General features: G+C 41.5%; 1 long non-coding RNA gene and 1 pseudogene across 1 annotated transcript in view; one reads left to right on the top strand and one right to left on the bottom strand.

The window, feature by feature from the left end:
• LOC117196800 (uncharacterized) overlaps positions 1–9623 on the bottom strand; it is a 74747-nt gene extending 65124 nt beyond the window's left edge. The window contains exons 1-2 of the long non-coding RNA XR_004477180.2: positions 8627–9623; positions 5015–5193 (exon numbers count right to left, since the gene is read on the bottom strand). This is a non-coding gene — a long non-coding RNA (uncharacterized LOC117196800). The remainder of the gene's footprint in view (positions 1–5014; positions 5194–8626) is intronic.
• Positions 9624–9760: 137 nt separating this feature from the next.
• Positions 9761–10884, top strand: LOC101285897 (spindlin-1-like; annotated as a pseudogene).
• The last annotated feature ends 11572 nt before the right edge of the window (positions 10885–22456 follow it).

The following is a 22456-nucleotide window of genomic DNA, read 5'->3' as shown; positions in this document are numbered from 1 at the left end:
TTGATTCTCAAGTTTATTATCCCACCACAGACACCAACCTATTCAATACAGTCAGATCAGTGATCAGTCTTACTTGAACCAGTATATCAGGTCGTTCCAATACCTGAGCAATTTCCTACCCCATTATCATCAGTAGCTATAAAAGACATAAAGGAACTAACTTGGAACCAGGAATGCATATTTGATCAGATCAACATGACAAACGTACTTGTGACCAAGTGGTTTGACGTTGGATACTTCTTTTTATACTATACTTTTAAAAAAATTACTTAGTTTAGTCCTGAACTTCCAAGTTTACATTCAGAGATTGCTTAAGAAAGAAAGTAGGGAAACGGAGATTGTATTCCCTGAAACTTGTGAGAAATGCTCCTGTCTCCCACCCCCTGCTTTAAAAAATAATCTTACACACCAAGGAGTTCATTTTTTTCATAAGTTCCATGATGCAAGAGATGTTGCCAACCTCTGACAGGTTTAATTTTTACCAAGAAATAGCATAGATTACATGTGTGATTAAATTAAAGCATGTTAAGTTAGGGACTCAGGGGAACCTGCCTCAACTAGCACCAGGAATTCAACATACTGTCCTAGAAACAAATGTCCTTCAAAAGAAAGGACACATAAAAAAATTTAGGGAATTCCCTGGAGGTCCAGTGGTTAGGACTCGGCTATCTCACAGCTGGGGCTCCGGGTTCTATCCCTGGTTGGGGAACTAAAATCCCATAAATTACGGTGCAGCCAAAAAAAAAAAAATTTTTTTAAACAAAAGTCTTTACTGTAAACTTTTCTGAATATGCAAATTTTTGTTATGAAAAATGCTTTTTAGCACAACTAGCAATTTTCCAGTAAGTGAACACAGTTGCACAGCTGCCTGCCCTCACCTAGAACATGAAGGGTGATTTTCATTAAAAAATATAAGATAGCAGATTGAGTAGGCCATTTAAAATATGATGATGCAATGGTTTTATTGGTTTCTGGTAAGAAATTCCGAGGATGAATTCCATCTCCAGGTATGATATTTTGCAGGAAACAATGGATTTCACTTTAATCAGCAGTTCTGGTGATGAGACATTTTGATTCCTGATATCACTCAATTGTGAATTACAGATGGGCTGAGGTCACATTGGATGACAGTACCGTCAAAGGAGGAAAAGATGCTGTCTTACCAAAGTATGATTGTGTGTGTGCATGTGTGTATGCATGTGTACACTCATGCACACAGCAGTTGGCCTACAACGACGTTTTCATCTGCTTCTTTTTCTCTTAGCCTCTGACTACACAGCATTGGGTTTACAATTTTCCAGGGACATTCAGCCTCTGAGTCCATGGGGACCGCCGTGTGAGGAAGCAACGTGCTTGGGGCTCCTCTTTCACAGACTCCTGGGAACAGATATCGTCTCTATGCCTGTGTCACTGGAATCTATTATACCTGGCTTCCTTTAGAATAGGATCTTACTGTTTACTATGGATGATTTCCTTTAAAAGAATGTGTAAGGGCTTCCCTGGTGGATCAGTGGTTGAGAGTCTGCCTGCCCATGCAGGGGACGCGTGTTCGAGCCCTGGTCTGGGAGGATCCCACATGCCGCGGAGCAACTAGGCCCGTGAGCCACGGCTTCTGAGCCTGCGCGTCTGGAGCCTGTGCTCCGCAACAAGAGAGGCCGCGACAGCGAGAGGCCCGCGCACCGCAATGAAAAGTGGCCCCCCGCTTGCCGCAACTAGAGAAAGCCCTTGCACAGAAACGAAGACCCAACACAGCCAAAATAAATAAATTAATTAATAAACTCCTACCCCCAACATCTTAAAAAAAAAAAAAAATGTGTAAAACATTACAGCAACAAAGCAGACATGATAGAGGACAATTATATCACTTATACAAGTCTCATATTTACCTAGTGTATTTAACACATGGAACATAGCATTTTTCACTCTCCTCCTTTTTGGAGATAAAACTACCTTTAGTACAAATATGAAATGAAATAAATAATAATAATAGAAAGTAAATGCAGACAGTTAACATTTTCTCTTATTGAATTTTATATATCATGCCAATAAAATTAATAAGCGATTTTAACAAAGCTGAAACATCCACAAAAGTTAAAATTTAGTTGACTTCTAAATCATATCATTAATGTAATGCTTTCTTTCCTTCATTTTCTTCTTTTAGTTTTAAAATAACTAACAATTTTTAAAAGAATAAAATTCAATTTTAAAGATATTAGGCAAATTCAGAAAACTCTATCCTGCAGGAATTAAATTTGTACTAATCAAGCAAAAATATTAAACCCTGTAGCTGGTGTTGCTTCACTGTTTCTAATTTAAACACAAATGAAAACAAAATGAGAAAGAGGAATTGAAATAACTCACTCTGTTCTTTCCTCTTTATAATCTCTATACTATCATTGTTTATATCAAATCTACTGCTTAAATGCAGGAGTATGTAGCGTGCTAGGAACTGGGGGCTTGAACTTTGTTGGAAGCCTGCTAAAACAACTCCAAACTGTTATGAACTTACCCTAGAAACAAGCATTTGTAGCTAAATTCACATGTGTTAGAGCCAACAAGATAGCTGGGAACTTTCCACACTGACTTCTTGGTAGAATACAATGTCTATTAAAGGACAAGTGACAATACATGCGAATTTGGAGCTAATATGTATATATTATTAAAACTTAGTAGTAACTATAAAAATTGGAACTTAAAACCAAAAACGGATTTTTTCGAGATTCATCACTGACATCGTTTAGAATTACTAGCACATGGTGGTGATACAAAGCAGACTAACCTGTAGTCACTTCTCTATAGACAGTGCACTTCCGTACTGCTACACAGAGGGCTGGCTATTCCTAGAGCCCCATCCTCAGGACACCACCGACGTCTAATAAAGGATCTAAAATAGCATGTAACTGCAGAAACTCAATTTGCATACACATATCAGAATAAATTCCCAATGTTCGATCCAGTCCTTCCCTGGATTTTTGATAGTTTCACTTAATGTTATAACATACAGGGGATCATGGCTGACACTTATTTCACTTCAAGAGGTTTGGTCTTAACTTGAAATGTAATTCGTTTTCTATAATAACTTTTGGTACTCCTTTCATTCCAGAATTTTTCTGAACGCTTTTGGAACCTATTTATATTTTCATCATGGCCCATGTTAGGGGCTTATAAGCACTGTCGCTTTAATACTTGCTATTTTCTACCTCTATCTATTGCTCTCTTTAAAGCTGTTCTTTCAAGCTTTAAGGGCCGTCTCCTGAGCTCTGGATTCCAAGATTTGGTTATATAACTTTGGTTACATTTCCAGTATATATTCAGAGAACATCAAATGAAACCATGTTGGTTGTTCTATCATCTTCAGATAATTTTTCACCCTCCCACCTCACGTTGCTAATTAAACATAAAACTGATTTGAGAAAGGAGAAAAGTAAACCCTCCAGCTATAACTGAAGCTTGATTTGCAATAACAAGCCAGTACATTCAATAGTTTAGAGACCGTGACAATGTACCAGGATCCTAGAATCAAGAGGCTGCCTTCGATTTATATTTGAAACCTGGAACGCTTGAATGGCATTTGTACCCTCCATTGAGAACACAGACACACCTGTGCTTCCAATTTCTGTTCACCTGCTAACTAATAAACACCCCCATTTTGACTCACAATGACTTTCGCAACAAACTACTTTAATGTAATGTTTTAACCTATTAAATTCCGGCTGTAATATAAATGTGTTCAGCCCAATCTGCCTATAGCTGGATATAAACAGGGAAGTGCTGGAGCTGGCTTCTACCAGCTTGCAAGAGCTGAAAGTTAGGTGGCATCTCCTCCCAATTTATGTTCAACGATGTCACACTGGTGGTTTGAAATTGGCCCTGGAGGAAACATTTACACAGAAAATGGCAAATGCCACAAATCCAGGCGTCAGGGTTCCCCCCACCAATAGAGCTGGTTTTTAAATGTTTACCAGCACACTCCTAGGTATATATACATCTGTTATTACTTAACACAGGGAACTTCATCCCCATTGCTTCCTAGTCTGGCCTGGTGAAAACCACAAGAATGCACATACATGAATGACTAAAAAGGAACAAGAGTTCACTTCAAGGGGGACCTATTCCCCCTCAATAAAGTGTGCAGAAGAAAAAAGGATACCAAAGCTTGCCAGCATAAACGATACTGCTTTAAATATCTAATATAAGAAAGCAAATGTCCTCTGATCCATGAGTCTGTATCAGTCAGGGTCTTAGCACTGGCATACTTAAAGGCTTAACTGAGAACAATGTAATGAAAAAACTATTTGCAGAGGGGTGGGCAGAGTTGAAGAAAGTAACAAGGAATGGTGAAGCACCCAGGGACTAGCAACTGAAGAGATGGGAGCCGTTACTAGGTCTGAAGGGAAAATGGGAGGAAATGCTCTTCCTGGAGCCAGTCAACAGGAGCTCTAGCTACAGGCAGAGAAGCTTCCAGAACTATAACAAGGCATGCAGAGGCAGGGTGGATAAATACCCAGACCTCTCTCTCAGCTTCCTTCCCTCCCTGCTAGTGCCTCCCATTGGCCAGACCAACCAGAAAGCAGAGGGCAAGAGCTTAGGGGATATAGTTCATTGAGGTCAGCTCCCAAGGAACAATGTAGGGCAGAGGACGGAGCTGGGGAACAGAGGCATAGGTGAATAACCCACCCAGGCTTCTCGGCTCTCCTTTCCCTCGTTCTGCATTCCTTCTGCTACCTCCACGCAGCCCCAAGAACAAGTAGGGAACTGAATCACTTAGCTCTGCAGTCACATGTTTTGAAAAAAATTAAAAGATTGGTTTTTAATCCTATGAAAAGAAGGGCTTTGAGAGAGAAAGAAGGGATTTGGAGGAGGTTAGCCTGCTGCAGCTATAATTTCCAACAGAATTCAAATTGTAAAGCATTTTTCATATTTTACTTAGAAGAGCCTTAAAAGTGCAGAATAAAAGGATTGTGTAAATGTACTCCAGCATCAACTTTAACAGTGAAATGAAGCTAAGACATACCCTGCTTTTGACACAGAACAGCAGTGTCACTCCAGCAATTCTGCAGAGCCTGACGAATGGACAATTAAGCCAGACGACTGAATCGCTCAGCGTGAACGAGTTCAGGATAGTTTCTTGAGTTCAGCACTCCACAGCACTTATTGAACAGACACTCCAGCTTTCACCTTCTCCCTACAGGCCTGGGTATAAAGAAAACGCACTTTAAAGTCAGAAAAGTTCTTACAATGTCCTAGCCCTAATAACACTCAGTAAAATTCTAACAACAACCGATGGCGGCCCAAAGAATCTCTACATAGTAAGCAACACTTCCACTCATGCCTTTGGTCAGGGTATTTGTTAGGACCAATGTAACAAAATACTACACACTGTATGAGTTTAATAGGAATTTTTTTTCCTGACAATTCTGAAGGCTAGAAGTCTAAAATTAAGGTGTCAGCAGAGTTGGTCTCTTCTGAGGCCTCTTTCCGTGGCTTGTAAAAGGCTCTTCTCCCTGTGTCTTCACAAGGTCTTCCCTTTGTACCTGTCTGTGTCCTAATCCCCCTCTTATAAAGACACCAGTCATACTGGATTAGGGACCACCCTAATGAACGAATTTTAACTTAACTACCTCTTTAAAGACCCTATCTCCAATACAGTCACATTCTGAAAGGGTTAGGACTTCAACATATGAACTTGGGAGGGGCAGGGACACAATTCAGCTCATAACAGTGAATATTTATTTCTTTTCCCCGGTATCACCCACGCCATAGTTTCCTCAAGGAAGGACATTCTGCTCTAGTCTTCTTTTACTCAAAATGCACTCAAAATGCATCATTCCTCAGTTCCTTTCTTTCAGTCCATACTTTGTACTTTCAAGTGGCCCTTCACAGAAGTTGTTTGCCAACCCCTGCCTTACAGAATCTAGGTCATCTTGCACCTTCCACTTTCCATCCTTATCTCAGATGCTCTCCCAACACTGACTATGCTTTTGGCCACAGAAACTGTTCTTCACACAGGCTGGGCACATTTGCAACCCTAGGGCCTTTGAACTTGCTGTTTCCTCTGCTTGGAATGCTCTGGCTCAGCTCTTCATTGACTGGCTTCTTTTTCTTTAGGACTCAGCAAAAATGTCATTTCTTCCAAGAGACTTTCCCTGAAGATGCTATAAAGTAACTGCCCAGACCACCTTCCATGTTCTATTTGAAATTAAATAATTTACCTCCATTTATACCAAGGCATTAAAGAAAGTTTTAAGTTGTTGAAAAAGAATATATTGTCTCTTGGGACTTCCCTGGTGGTATAGTGGTTAAGAATCCACCTGCCAATGCAGGGAACACGGGTTTGATCCCTGATCTGGGAAGATCCCACGTGCCACGGATCAACTAAGCCCGTGTACCACAACTACTGAGTCTGCGCTCTAGAGCCTGTGAGTCACAACTACTGAGCCCAAGTGCCACAGCTACTGAAGCCCATGTGCCTAGAGCCCGTGCTCCACAACAAGAGAAGCCACTGCAATGAGAAGCCTGCGTGCTGCAACGCGTGCTGCAACGAAGAGTAGCCCCCACTCGCCACAACTAGAGAAAGCCTGCGCACATCAACAAAGACCCAGTACAGCCAAAATAAATAAATTAATTTTAAAAAAAGACGTAATGGAAAACTACCAAAGAATCAGCCAATAAAATTTTTAAAAAAGAATATATTGCCTCTAATTTTGAAGCAAAAAACTTAAGCAAAATTAAAGTCACTACATTTTAATAGTTTATTTTCTAAAAGTGATATGTGTCTATTGAGGTGATTTTGGAAACTATAGAAGAGTATAAAGAAGTAAATAAAAAGCACTCCAAAACACTATCACCTTCAGCTTATTACTTTTAATATTTGATGTATATATCCTTCTTAGATTTTTCTATATAGCTTTGTTATTTAAACTAAAGCAACAGAACTAGTCCAAGATTAGATTGGTCTAACTCTAAAATATGCATGTTTGTTTGGTGCTATAATACATATTAGAGAATATCAATTTATTAATTCCTGAATTAAGATACTATTTGTATTGTAAGTAAGGGATCATGGCTGCATACATATGTAGTACCTAATCTTAATTCTGTATTATGAAATGTAAATGTTAATGCTTCTACTACATGCTTGGGGAAGTAAAGGAAAAGAAAGGTGGAAGGGAGGGGAAAAAAGAATAAAGAGAGAAGAGGGAGGGAGGAGTTATTTTTCCTGAGTTTAATTATATCTTTACAGAAAATTGCACACCCATCTCATTTTCTGTGTATTCTCTTTAAAGTTTCATAGAAATTAGCCTTTGAGCAAACACTTTGGAAACAATCGTACACAAATTGCAAAGTGTCCTTGAGCTGGCCTTTTCATAGACCTTCAGTTTTGTTTCTCACCAGCACCAGCTGTGTCACCATTCCCTTCTGCTTGGTGTGGCAAGTGTCAAACACACCTGAAAATTATTTAACAGTCCTTCCATTGGGAGGTGTGGTCCACAGCTTGTGACTGTTTCAACCAACAGAGTATGACAGAAGTGGTGGTATACAATTTCTGAGGCAAGGCCAGAAAAGGCCATGAAGCTCCTAGCTGACAACCAGCCTCAACAGCCAGCCATGTGAGTGAGACATCTTAGACATTCACCACCCCACAACTAGCTATTATGGGTTGAACTGTGTCCTCCCAAAAGGAATGTCAAGTCCTAACCTTTAGAACTTGTGAATGTGACCTTATTTGGAAAGACGGTCTTTGCAGACATATCCAAGTTCAAACGAAGTCATACTGGACTAGAGTGGTCCCTAACCTAATGACTGGTGTCTTACTAGAAGAGGTAAATTTGGACACAGTGACACACACAAGGGGAATATGATCCTGTGAAGAGACAGGGAGAAGGCCACGTGACAATGATGGCAGAGACTGAGCGGATCCATCTATAAGGCAAAGATTGCTGGCAACCACCAGAAGCTAGGAAGAAGTAAGGAATGATCCACCCCTAGAGTCTTGCACGGCCCTGCTGATACCTTGATTTTGGACCTCTAGCCTCCACATCTGTGAGAAATACATCTCTGTTGTTTTAAAGCACCCAGTTTGTGATACTTTGTTACAGCAGCCCTAGAAAACTAATGCACTAGCCCTCAGATGACTGCAGCCCAGCCCACACATGAGACTCCAAGTGAGAAACGCCCAACCATGACTCTCCCTATTTCCTGACCCTCCCAGTTGTGAGCAAAATGAGATGGTTGTTTTAAGACTTTAAGTTTGGAGGTAATTTGTTACATAGCAATGATAACTGGAACGCTTGGATCACTCCCATTCACGCTTCAAGTTTCAATTCAGCCATCACACCTAGGAAGCCTTCTCTGACCTCCTCATACCTGCCTTGCACGCCCTCCTCCGAAATCCCACAGCACCTCGATTTACCCCACTTTTCACTCTGCATTGTCCATGAAACCCGTATGTCAGCTGTCCCCCAAAGCCAGCCTTTCCTTTTGCCACACCCCCAGCAACTCTTCACATTCACCCAAAACATGAACTCACCCTCTTCACCTCAAAGTTTTACTAAACGTTTTGTAGAGGAGATAGAAGAGAAAAATTATAAAGTGCACACACATGGCAGATAACTGAAATACTCACCATTAGACATTTTTTTGTTTGTTTGTTTAGCCTTAAGTCTTCCAGGAGTTCTTTACTGCAGAAGTTCTCAGAACCCTTCAGATGTCAATGATGCTCCGTAAGGAAAAGAAAGTATTGATGGCTGGTTTCCCAAACTTATGAAGTCACTGAACTCTTTTCATGGAGTAGCTTGAAAGGCATGGCATGTTCCTAAACGTGATTCAACTATAAATACTCATGGTTATTATAAATTCCTTCCAAGTAATATGTTATTCTTTCTTCAAAGTTACGGACTCTGAAAATGGAGCAGGACCCTGGGCATCTTACTGTGGCTTCTTTATCATCGTTAAGACGTCTCAGAACGTGTTTCTGGAAAGACCTTTGAAGATTCTTATCACTCTGACTCATGTTTAATGTGCTTCATATCACGAGTATTACAGAACAGCTAAAAAACTCCCACTTCTCCGGTGCCCAAAGCCAAAGAGAGTCATTTGGGGCACACCAAGTACTCAATTTTCCTGCTTTTTTTTTTTTTGAGGCATAATACTAGTAGACTATCAAGAAGTTTACGGCTTCTACATACAGGGCACAGAGAAGGTCGAATCGAGCCAGAAGGAAGTGTTGACGGTACAGCAAACATCTTTAAGTACAGTTCTCTGACCTCCCAAATGACCTTAAGTGTCTGCTAAAAAGTTTTGTTTGCAAATGTCTGTCGAGGACAAAGCAAGTGACATCATTTTGATCCCGGCACCAGTGGTGGCTGTGTCGAGGGCAGAGGAAAGCTCCCCCCATCGACCGCTTCTGTTTCCTGTTTCTCAGTGTTTGGGCTCCGCGTGTGCTCATTTGTCTCATGATCCTCCTCTGTACAGTTTTTCTTAATCGTAAGAGCTTGCAATGCAAGAACTGGGCATACTTGACTTCTTATAGGGTGAAGAGAAAACCAACCTTTTAATAAATGAAATTTTGCGACGATGATAAAGACTTCGGCGTCCAGTCAGCAGAGGCCGGCGTAGTCGGGAGACGCAGCGCGCGTCGCCGGGGGGCGGGGCGGCCGCCGCGAAGCCCAGAGTGGGCGGGGCCCAGAGTGGGCGGGGCAGCGCCCTCCTGCCGGTTAGCTCGGGCGGGAGCGCGCCGCTGGATTGCGGGGTCCCGTGGCACAGCGGACGTTGGCCTTCGTGGCCTTACCGCAAAGTCATGATTTAAAATTTTTGCTGAACTTGTAAAAGAGACACTTGGATGATGGATTAATAAGAACATTGAAATTCCGTGAAAAGTTTCAAATTGGCGAATCTTGAACGTTCATCCCGGTCCAGCAGCTCTGCTGGTCACGTAAGTACAGAGGAATGAAGACTCGATTCGGGAAGACAGCTGGCCAGCGGTCCAGACCTGATGCAGGCCATGCTGGTGTATCTGCAAGCAAGATGAAGAAAAGGACGTCCCACAAAAAACATCGGAGCAGTGTAGGGCCCAGCACACCTGTTTCCCAGCCCCCGCGGAGCATCCTAGGCCGCAGGATTCGGCATGAGTGGAAAGAGGGGAACAAGCCTGTCACCCAGTGGAAAGGAACCGTTCTGGACCAGATGCCTGTAAATCCTTCTTTGTATCTTATAAAATAAGATGGATTTGACTGTGTTTATGGACTAGAACTTAATAAAGATGAAAGAATTTGTGCACTTCAAATCCTCCCTGATAGAGCTGCAACATCCCAAATCAATGATGCACACCTAGCCGACACAATGATCGGCAAAACAGTGAAGCACATGTTTGAGACCCAGGATGGCTCTAAAGAGGAGTGGAGGGGAATGGTCCTAGCACGTGCCCCCATCATGAACACATGGTTTTACATCACCTATGAGAACAATCCTGTCTTGTACATGCACCAGCTCTTAGATGATTATAAAGAAGGTGACCTTCACATTATTCCTGATTCAATTGATTCATCTCCAGTAGAAAGGAAACCAGGAGAAGTCCTAGAGGGCCTGGTAGGCAAACAAGTGGAATATGCCAGAAAAGATGGCTCTAAAAGGACTGGCATGGTCATCCATCAAGTGGAGACCAAACTGTCGTCTGTCTATTTCATCAAATTTGATGATGATTTCCATATTTACGTCTATGATTTGGTGAACACATTCTAGATGTCATCACGAACTTGGCCAAATTTATGGAAATATATTAAATATGCAGTTTGTAGATGTAAAGATTTGATTGCTTTCCATTTTAATGAGAGCTTAAATGTCCCTACGAACCCACAGTTTGCCAGCAGAACTGGTTTTGTTCTGAAGAGTATAGGTATATGTGAACACAAAACATTTTGTGTAAGGAACTCCTTCCTCTTAAAAGGAGTCTGTCTGTTTGGAGGGGAGTTACAGGCAAGTTTGGCAAAAAAAAAAAACAGTTAAGCTAGTATCAGAGTCATTTAAAACTGTAATAGATTTTATCAATTTTCCCCTTCACTCTTAACATTCTCTTATTCTGCTGCCACAATGCAAGCATAGTTTGATATTTTTGTTTATGCCTTTTTGGATATATATCTATATATCTATATATAAACACATACACCTATCTATATCTGTGTGTATACATGTATTATATATATGCACACACAGATCTGTATACACACACACACACACACACACACACACACACACACACACACACTTCATTGGCAGTCCTTTATTTGTGGATTGGGACAGGGGTTAAATAATTTTCTCCAGTTCAGCATGAGTGCTGACCCAAGTCAATCATATTTGGTATATTACTGCTGTTTGTCGAAAATTAAATTTGGGCACAGAAAGCACATCGGGACATTCAGCTTGTTTTGAAAGTCAGAAGTGCAAAGCACCTTTTCAGTCGGAAAGTCCAAACAAGAATCATTCATGAACCGTTAATGACCCATGTTAGAATTTTACCAAACAGTTAGAAATCTGGGCAAAAAGTTGACTTTGATTCTAAGCTTTGTAAAATTTTTGTTTACAATTTTTATCATAAATACTTTTTTTTTTTTTTTGTCGAAGCCCAGGTACTTGGTCCACATAGTGTAATGCAGGTGTGTTTTGGGCAGTACTTTTGGTCCATTATTTGTACACACCAGTAATTTGGATTTTAGTACACGATTTAAAAGGCAACAGTATATCAGTGGTTTGTGTGTATGTAGTAAGTTCCTGGGAGAACATAAATTTTAGAAATGTAAGTTTAAGAATGGCTTTGTTGCTTTCTAACAAGTCCTCAGGGACACTTTTATTTTTATTCCGATTTTACTGATAGTATGATTATGGTCAGAAGGCTTTTTCTCCCTGGCTTTTCCCCACAAAGAATGTCTGGACAAATAACAGCTGAAATCCCCTGACACCTTTTGTGGTGCTGCGTCTTCTTGCGGTCAGTGTGCTGTTGACGTGGATTTGTTCCACTGAGTGGACCCTGCCACGTCAGGGTCAGTCACCTGCGTTGGCTTGTGAATGTGATTGATAGCAGCCCCCAGCCACAGACTCCTTTTGTGGTTTATCCCTGCAAGGTTGTTTTAACCAAAAAGAACTGCAAAAGTGGTTGGTGTAGCAGCGAAATGGCCAGCTGTCACTTTGTTTTGGATGAGCCCCTGCGTTTTGAAAGCTAGGAGAAAGGCGGTATGTGGAACCAGTCTCTTGTGGAGACTGGAAATCTGACCTGAAATTTGGGTGGAAGGTTAAATGCCTACGCTGTCAATCAAACACCAGAGGTCCCCGCAACCTCCATCGTGCCCGTACTTAACATGTTAGAGATTCTGTAGTTACAAGGCCTGGCTGTGAGTGGTTTGTGTGATGCCCATTTCCACTTTCAGGAAGGCTGTGCCTTGAGCTGTTGGCTGGTAACCCCTCACACCCCATAAATACAGCCCTCCGTTTTCTGCAGTGTGCCCAGAGCCTCCGGAGGTTCAGCCAGGGCTGAGCTTCTCCAGGAAGGGAGTACCCAGGTCTGAGACGCTCCTCCCCAGCTTGAACAAGGTCATGCTGCATATCTGTCACCTGTTTTCCTGGTTGCTCTTGTAAGAGTCCCTGCATGTGAATCTCAAGGCTGAGCCTGGCTCCCCAAGCCCAAGCAGACACGTGTGTGTCCTGCGTGCACTAGGAAAACACCGTACAGTGACTTTGGGATGAAAAATAAAGTTCTCTGGAAGTATCCAGAAGGTTGGGTCAGTTGGAACATTTCTAGCATCACTTAATGACTTGCACTGTGGTTTTTCTGCAAGTACCTTTGGCAACTTGAATACCACATGACCTGCCAGTCTTTAGACAAATGTGCCATGTGATCATTATCATCATTATTTTAATCTTCGTTCCATTTATTGCCTTTAGGGTAAAGGAAGGGGAAGGGGGGGTCATTGTTTTTCCATTTTATCCCATCCTTTATTCTTTCAGTGGATTAAACCACACTTCCTGACACGGTGACTAACTCTGCTTCCCATCTGAGTATTTGAGGCTTCGTTTAGGCTCGTGTTTCAGATCTCTGTACATGGCTTGCCTTTTCCTGGTATCTGAATGTTGGTTCCTTGTTCTCGGAATCCAACGTGAATTTCCAACGTTATCATCGTGGGACTTAACATGACATGAATCTGTATAAAATGTATTGGCCTTTCTCACTGACCTGCTATAGTATTATTGTGTCGTGTGTATGCATGCCTGTGTGTGATGTCTGGTGCCCAAAAACCTTCAAAGGAAAACCTTAAAAGCAGACCATCCTTTTTTGCGTGTTATTCTAGTAGAATGTTCAATGTAACTACCTAAAGTTGCATGTTAAAGATACTTAGGTTTTTTTGTGTTTTTGTTTTTCTTCGTTTTCAGTTTTCTGTATATTTGCCTACTGTGCTTTTCTGGTGGTTGTAGGATAAAAATGCACTGATGAAGCAAGTACAGTGCCAACAGAAGGTGGTTTCCCAGTTGTATATATCATGCAATATTTGAAGGGACTGCAAATTCTGAAAACAATCACAGTTGCTTCTAAACCAGATTTCATTTCTATTACTGTTTTACATGCCAAACCCCAAAGAGCCTTGAGCTTGGATCTCTAAATGCCGTGGACCCATTAGAAGACTGTTTTGATTGTCACAAATTGTAGCACCTGGAAACATTCTTAAGCTGCTTGTCTTTTAAAAAAAAATTAAAGTTCTCCAAAGACAGGAACAATTATTATAACAGAAATTATTGTGGCCAATATGTCTGTGGTGTTTTGGAAATACTGCATTTTTTGTGTTTTCCATCATGAGTGCAGTTTGAACGAATGTATATGGTTCAAGAGGTCTTTGTGTTTGCATTTTAAAATTAGGCAAAATAACCTCACCTTTCAAGCTTGAATTTGTTTTTTTTTGGTTTTTTTCTTTAATATCTTTATTGGAGTATAATTGCTTTACAATGGTGTGTTAGTTTCTGCTTTATAACAAAGTGAATCAGTTATACATATACATATGTCTTCATATCTCTTCCCTCTTGTGTCTCCCTCCCTCCCACCCTCCCTATCACTCCCCTCTAGGTGGTCACAAAGCACCGAGCTGATCTCCCGGTGCTATGCGGCTGCTTCCCACTAGCTATCTATTTTACGTTTGGTAGTGTATATATGTCCATGCCACTCTCTCACTTTGTCCCAGTTTACCCTTCCCCCTCCCCGTATCCTCAAGTCCATTCTCTAGTAGGTCTGTGTCTTTATTCCCGTCTTGCCCCTAGGTTCTTGATGACCATTTTTTTTCTTTTTTTTAGATTCCATATATATGTGTTAGCATATGCTATTTGCTTTTCTCTTTTTGGCTTACTTCACTCTGTATGACAGACTCTAGGTCCATCCATTACAATTACATCCATTACTCTAGGTCCATCTCATTACAAATAACTGAGTTTCGTTTCTTTTTATGGCTGAGTAATATTCCATTGTATATATGTGCCACATCTTCTTTATCCATTCATCTGTTGATGGACACTTAGGTTGCTTCCATGTCCTGGCTATTGTAAATAGAGCTGCAATGACCATTTTGGTACATGACTCTTTTTGAATTATGGTTTTCTCAGGGTATACGCCCAGTAGTGGGATTGTTGGGTCACATGGTAGTTCTATTTTTAGTTTTTTAAGGAACCTCCATACTATTCTTCATAGTGGCTGTATCAATTTACATTCCCACCAACAGTGCAAGAGAATTCCCTTTTCTCCACACCCTTTCCAACATTTATTGTTTGTAGATTTTTTGCTGATGGCCATTCTGACCGGTGTGAGATGATATCTCACTATAGTTTTGATTTGCATTTCTCTAATGATTAATGATGTTGAGCATTCTTTCATGTGTTTGTTGGCAATCTGTATATATTCTTTGGAGAAATGTCTATTTAAGTCTTCTGCCCATTTTTGGATTGCGTCGTTTGTTTTTTCGATATTGAGCTGCATGAGCTGCTTGTAAATTTTGAAGATTAATCCCTTGTCAGTTGCTTCATTTGCAAATAGTTTCTCCCATTCTGAGGATTGTCTTTTTGTCTTCTTTATGGTTTCCTTTGCTGTGCAAAAGCTTTTAAGTTTCATTAGGTCCCATTTGTTTGTTTGTTTGTTTTGCGGTACACGGGCCTCTCACTGTTGTGGCCTCTCCCATTGCGGAGCACAGGCTCTGGACGCGCAGGCTCAGCTGCTCCGTGGCATGTGGGATCTTCCCGGACCGGGGCACGAACCTGTGTCCCCTGCATTAGCAGGCGGACTCTCAACCACTGTGCCACCAGGGAAGCCCTGTTTCTTGTTTCTTGAGGTAGGATTGTATTGCTATAAACTTCCCTCTTAGAACTGCTTTTGCTGCATTCCATAGGTTTTGGGTTGTCGTGTTTTCATTGTCATTTGTTTCTAGGTATTTTTTGATTTCCTTTTTGATTTCTTCAGTGATCTCTTGCTTACTAAGTTGAATTCATTTTTAATTTTAGACAATGTGTAGATGGTTCCCTGTTCTCTGCATTTAGAAGTATAAACAATATAAATCTGTTAATTCTGTAAGTAATTTTTATACTTATGGTGTAACGCTATCCTTAAGACATTTAAAATAAACCCTACATGTGCCAAAAAAAAAAAAAACCAAAAAACTTGTAACATGTTCTGTATTCCTTGGTAACAGTGAGGTCACCTGAGGCTTGCCTGTCTTTAGGCTCAAAATCCTTCATCCCCTAAACTGAAAATATACCATCCTCAACACACTCAGTTTTCTCATACATACACACTTTTGTTTAACTGTGGTTCCTCCTATGACTCACCCCCTAGTACACTTCATTCTACTTACTGGGTTTCTAAGATAAAACTAGAAGTCACTCTTCATTCTTTCCTCTCTCTGTCCATCAGCCTTGGGCAGCTACCACTTGCTGCAGTCTATCTTTCTACCAGCCCTGAACACCATCCCCTCCCCTGTCACCTACTGCAGCTCTCTTCCCACACTCAGCCCTCTGCATGTCATCACCAGACCCCTTGCCTCTCTCTTCTCTAAAGGCACAGACACACCTTCCCATGGTCTTTGTGTCTCAGTCCCTGACAACATAGCGCCTGGCAAATCATGTTTGCCAAATGAATGCTTTCTTTTATACAACCTCTTCATGCATTTGCAAGAACATATGGCTGCCCAGGTGGTATGACTGGAAGGCATCGAAATGGAATACAGGAGTGATTCAAACCCACCTCCCTCATGACATTATATAATGCCAGAAATCTCCACTGGCAGAATAGATTTAACTCCTGAGATAAGCATTTTGGTTCCAGGAGGCCTGTATTAAAAGTCAAATATGGGACTTCCCTGGTGGTGCAGTGGTTAAGAATCCTCCTGCCAATGTAGGGGACATGGGTTTGAGCCCTGGTCCAGGAAGATCCCACGTGCCGCGGAGCAACTAAGCCTGTGAGCCACAACTACTGAGCCTGCGAGCCACAACTACTGAAGCCTGCGCACCTAGAGCCCACACTCCACAACATGAGAAGCCACCACAATGAGAAGCCTACGCAGCACAATGAAGAGTAGCCCCCACTAGCCACAACTAGAGAAAAGCCCGCACGCAGCAACGAAGACCCAACGCAGCCAAAAATGAATAAATAAATGTATTTTTTTAAAAAATCAAATATGTCCCGCAAATCAAAACTACAATGAGAGGGGCTTCCCTTCCCTGGTGGCGCAGTGGTTGAGAGTCCGCCTGCCGATGCAGGGGACACGGGTTCGTGCCCCGGTCTGGGAAGATCCCACATGCAGCGGAGCGGCTGGGCACGTGAGCCATGGCTGCTGAGCCTGCGGGTCCGGAGCCTGTGCTCCGCAACGGGAGAGGCCACAGCAGTGGGAGGCCCGCGTACCACAAAAAAAAAAAAAAAAAAAAAAAACCTACAATGAGCTATCACCTCAAACCGGACAGAATGGCCACCATCAAAAAGTCTACAAATGAGGCTTCCCTGGTGGCGCAGTGGTTGAGAGTCCGCCTGCCGATGCAGGGGATGCGGGTTTGTGCCCTGGTCCGGGAGGATCCCACGTGCCGCGGAGCGGCTGGGCCCGTGAGCCACGGCCGCTGGGCCTGCACATCCGGAACCTGTGCTCCGCAACAGGAGATGCCACAGCAGTGAGAGGCCCGCGTACCACACACACACACACACAAAAGTCTACAAACAGTAAAAGCTGGAGAAGGTGTGGAGAAAAGGGAACCCTCCTGCACTGTTGGTGGGAATGTAAATGGGTGCAGCCACTCTGCAGAACAGTATGCAGTTTCCTTAAAAACCTAAAAATAGGGACTTCCCTGGTTGTCCAGTGGTTAAGACTCTGCGTTTCCATTTCAGGGGGCACGGGTTGGATCCCTGGTCGGGGAACTAAGATCCCTGCATGCCATGTAGTGGGGAATCCAGCAATCCCACTCCTGGGCATATATCTGGAGAAAACTATAATTTGAAAAGATACATGCACCCCAATGTTCATAGTAGCACTATTTACCGTAACCAAGACATGGAAGCAACCTAAATGTCTATCAACAGATGAATGGATAAAGAAGATGTGGTATATATACACAATGGACTATTAGTCATAAAAAAGAATGAAATAATGCCATTTGCAACAACATGGATGGACCTAGAGATTATCATATTAAGTAAAGTAAGTCAGACAGAGAAAGACAAATATCATATGATATTACTTTTATGTGGAATCTTAAAAAATGATACAAATGAACTTATTTATAAAACAGAAATAGACTCAAAGAAGTAGAAAACAAACTTATGGTTACCATAGGGGAAACAAGGAGGAGGGATAAATTAGGAGTTTGATATTAAAATATCCACACTACTATATACGGAGTAGACAACCAACAAGGACCTACTATAAAGCACAGGAAGCTATATTCAATTCTCTTGTAATAACCTATAATGGAAAAGAATCTAAAAAAGTATATATAACTGAATCACTTTGCTGTACACATGAAACTAACATAACATTGTAAATCACCTGTATTTCAATAAAAAATTTTTAAAAATCACATGTCCTCTAAGATAAGAATTATCACTTCAGATTAATTTATTTAGTCAACTATCAAGGTTAAGAATGGGACATAGGATAGATGACTTTTGGTGGCTGACTAGGTCAAGTGAGAACCATGGCATAACACATGAAATCCATATGGAGGGACTGGGTCTAAAGGAAAATCACAGAAAGAAAACTCAGCATTTAGGCTTTGCCTCTAGAGTGAGATAAATCACAAGAAAGAAAAACCAGTACTTTGAGTCAGAAATAGGAGAGGCCTTACTTCCTGTCTTGGGCCACAGCTTCTATGCTCTGCTTCCACTTAGAGCGATAATTCTCATTCTAGACATGTATCTGATAAAACCATGTGTTTGGATTTCCTGAAATTTCTCTGGCTCTGAATATGGACTTGTTCCCAAAAACTTCCACCCCCCATCTGCCCTCATGAATGGGCAGTTCCCATGAGGCTGGCAGAGGGGACATGGGGCGCTGCCTGATGCCTGCTCACAGCTGCCAGATGTGACACAAGTGGCAGGTGGAGATTCATCCTCACAGAGATGTACACACCACTGAATTCATCTTTTAATGCATTGCCTGTGGCAAAATAGAATGAAATAAGAGCTAATAAAATAACCCAGTTGGCCAGAAATTGTTCTCCATCTTATTTCTTCCAAGTGCTCTAAACCAAGGTGAATCACCCCAGCATCTACCAGATGTCAGAGGTGGTGAGCTATGCTGTAAGTCTCTGGGCTCCCTCCCACCCGCCCTCTTCTCCTCCCTTTCTGTTTTCTTTCCCTTCCTTCTTTTCCTTCTCTTCTTCCTTTCCTCCCATCCTTCCCTCTCCTCCTGCTTTCCTTCCTTTCTTTCATTTCCTTCCATCCTTCATTCATTCAAAAAGTACTTGCTGAGGGCTTACCCCAGGTCAGATGTTGCAAAGAAGAATGAGACAGATCATGGTACAGAACCCCTTTTCTTCACACACACACACACACACACACACACACACACACACACACCTATTTGGGGATGAACCCGGCAGCTCCTCAGAATGAGATGGGCGTTGGCTTTTGTCACATTGCACTCAGTGGTGAGGCATACCTGATGCATGCTAACGGCCGAGACAGGATGAGACAGCGAAGGCGACTGCTAGAAAATCTGTGTTTGACTCCGGGCTCTGCCTTTGACTCTGAATGACCTTGCCCAGGGATCTGGGCTGTAAGATCCTAGATGCCTTCTCAAGTCCTCTCAGTGTCCTCAACTGATTATAAGATCTGAAAGATCTGAAGTGTTCAGGGATAATAACGAGGAACCTGGTCTTTCAAGGTCAGAAATATTAAAATGAAAGCAATTTTTAAAAATCTGACTTTTTGAAACCCTTGTTTATCAGGGAATATATGATAAATGTAAGCAATTCCTATTTCCACTAATGTAAAATATTCAAATTGCTTTTCGGGGTCAGGCCTTTGTAGCAGCAATGCGAATGAGAGGGAGGCTGTTGAGCGGATCACAAAAAAATTTCTGCAGAGAAGCAGCGCCACCTGCTGGCATTCCGTGGTGCTGCATGTGGTAAGTATAAACCATGAGGAATCGTCAGTCTGGGGTTTCACTGAATACAGAATCAGGAGCATTAGTCTTTATCAGAAGATGAAACTTTAAATTTTGACAAGACCATCAGACTGTGGAAAGATTTCTCTACAGGTTAATTTTAGCCATGTCTTAGATTTACTTTTGTATCAAACTGTTCATCCATGCTATACATCTTTCTTTATAAATCAGCCTCAATAATACGTACTAATAAAAGCCACTTAGTCAAAATCAATTATTTTGAGTATATAGCTAGGTTGAAAGGTCTAAAGTGTTCTTTAGTTCAGAGTCCATTAATCTATCAACCAACTCGTCAGCTCTCCAAATCTCCCCTCCAGCTCTAGAATTCAGCCACATGGAGAGTTCTATTACACAAAGGACACTTTCTATATTGAGGGAAATATACAGTGTACGATGCATCCCTGGTCTCTCATTGTGGAGAATTAGCATGAAAATATACAAACATAAATAGCAACTATAAAAAGTAAATAATCAGGCTAATCAACAAATAAAGTGTGTCCCAGAGTGGAATGGCCCTCACTGCTTTGAGAACCAGGGCTTTAGGCAGGAGGCCAGAAAGGGTTTTACGGAGAAATGGTTTCTTGAGTTGCATCTGGAAAAATTACTAGGATTTGGATAATAGTCAGGGATGTTGGAAAAAATAGAGCAACACAAAAAATGGAGGCAGAAAACATGTTAAAAGTTTTTTATGAAAAAAAAATGAAATGCAAGGCATTTGATAAACACCAGGAAGATCAACTTAACCTGAGTAAGACTTTTTAGGAGAATAGTGTGAGATAAGGCAGGAAAGGGAAGTTGAGACATGATTAGATGATTTCGTAAATGCAAGAATAAGGAGTTTGAGCTGGTTCCTGTAAGCCATTGAAAAGCACTGAAGATTTCTGGGAAAGAAAATGATCAGGACAGGGTTTTAAGATGATTTACCTGACAACGAGATAGATACAGGATGAAATGACTCTAAGATGTGAAAAAATGCCCTGAATGTGTAAAAGACACAGAAGTGAAAAAGAAGGGTTTTTTAAGATCACAAATTGTGTACACAAAAGCAGAAGAGGAATCTGACTCTGCAATGCTCTTCTGAATCAATGAATATATAATAAAATAATTCTGAATATTAAACCAAGGGGAGGCCCACTATACAGGAAGAAAAAAAAAAAGGACCCCCTCCACCACTGCCAAAAAGAAGCTGCTGTAGAGAGAAGAAAGTGATCCTGACCCAAAGCCTGAGGGAGGCAATAAGAGTGTTAAGGCCCCAGAGACTTCTAGATTAATAAGAACTGAGAACAGAATTCTTTAGACATTGCCTCAACATTCTAGACAATATATAATAATGAAAGAGCTGATTGGTTAATTGTTTAATACGCTTTTATTATAGAGGCTTGGACACCTCCCTCACAATGCAGCTAACAATTTGAGCGACACCCACATAATTAGCTTTCCAATATCAGTGTCGTGTCCAATGACGTGAGCTTTGCTATGCCAGGTGGACCATTCAGAGGTCTGTGCCCACCCAGAGGCAGGCATTGGATCTCACTCTCATACCTCCCAACACCCATTCTTTTCCCTAAGGCTGGATCAGCACAATCATTCCGGATTGTCTATTTGTCAATGTCCTGAAAACGAGGGACCAGCACGGTAAACACATTGCTCTAGAAAGGCCCTACCAATCAGAGCAGTGAACAGGAGATAATGTCTTCCTGCTTCAGTTCATAGAACAGAGTCTGCGGTTGTATTCAGCTTGGGTCTGGGCTGGACTCATGGCCGAGACTCTGCATTAGATCCTCAAGTGAGCAAGGTCACTTCCATCCTGTCTGTGCACTTGGCTGTGCTGGACCTCAGTATGGCATATTTTTTACATTACTCCCTAGAGACTTTTACCTTTTTAATAGCATTTCAGCCCCCCACCTAGCCCTGGACCTAGTACCTGGTAAATATTTCATAAATATTTAGTGGATGAATAAGTAAGTGAATAAACTTTTAAAATTTAAATTCTGTCAGCAAATATATTTACCCTTCGTCTCAATTTCCAAACATCTAAGAATCTGACAAGCCTACTCTACCAGCTAGGAATGCTTCTGGCAGCAAGTAACAGAAAAATTCATGCACAAAAAAATGTAAACAAATAAGTTTTTGTTTTTTTGTTTTTTCTTGTGTAATGAGAATTCTGGAAGTGGGCAGTCTGGACTCATGCTGCTGTTCAGTGACATCACCGGGGACCATGTTTCCTTCCATCTTTCCAGACCTATCTTCCTCAGCTTGTTTGTTTTCATCCTCGTGCTGTTTGTCTCTTGGTCTCCAATGCCTTTTGCACCTACAGACATCACATCCACATTCTAGGCAAGAACAAGGGAAAGCAAAATTTTCCCAGAAGTGTCACCTTGCAGACTTCCCTTTGCATCTTACTGGCCAAAACTGGATCACACAGTCATCCCTGGACCAAGAGGAATAATTGGTTTAGAATAATCACAATTCATTCCAAGGGATTAAGAGTAGACCGTTTCCTTTCTGAAATCAAAGGACTTCTACTACTACCCAAACAGATCTGGGTTCTGTTAATAGAGAAGGAGGGGTATGGATACTGGGTCAACAAAGAGAAGTGCCTGTCACTCGTGCCTTCCACCATGTATATTCGGATAAGCGAGTGTTTGTGCGACTTTTTCCAAGGTCATCAAAGTCATGAAAGTCATACTCTTAGTCTAGAATTTAATTGTAGACCCTGAAAATGACTTGTTTTTATGCCCAATGGGGTCATTTATTTTCTATCATGAATCTGGAACAGGAATTTA

This window comes from Orcinus orca, chromosome 12 (genome assembly GCF_937001465.1).
Source record: "Orcinus orca chromosome 12, mOrcOrc1.1, whole genome shotgun sequence".
NCBI classification, from domain to species: domain Eukaryota; kingdom Metazoa; phylum Chordata; class Mammalia; order Artiodactyla; family Delphinidae; genus Orcinus; species Orcinus orca.
Note: the sequence above shows the minus strand (reverse complement) of the source record. Positions and strands in the feature narration are given on the sequence as shown.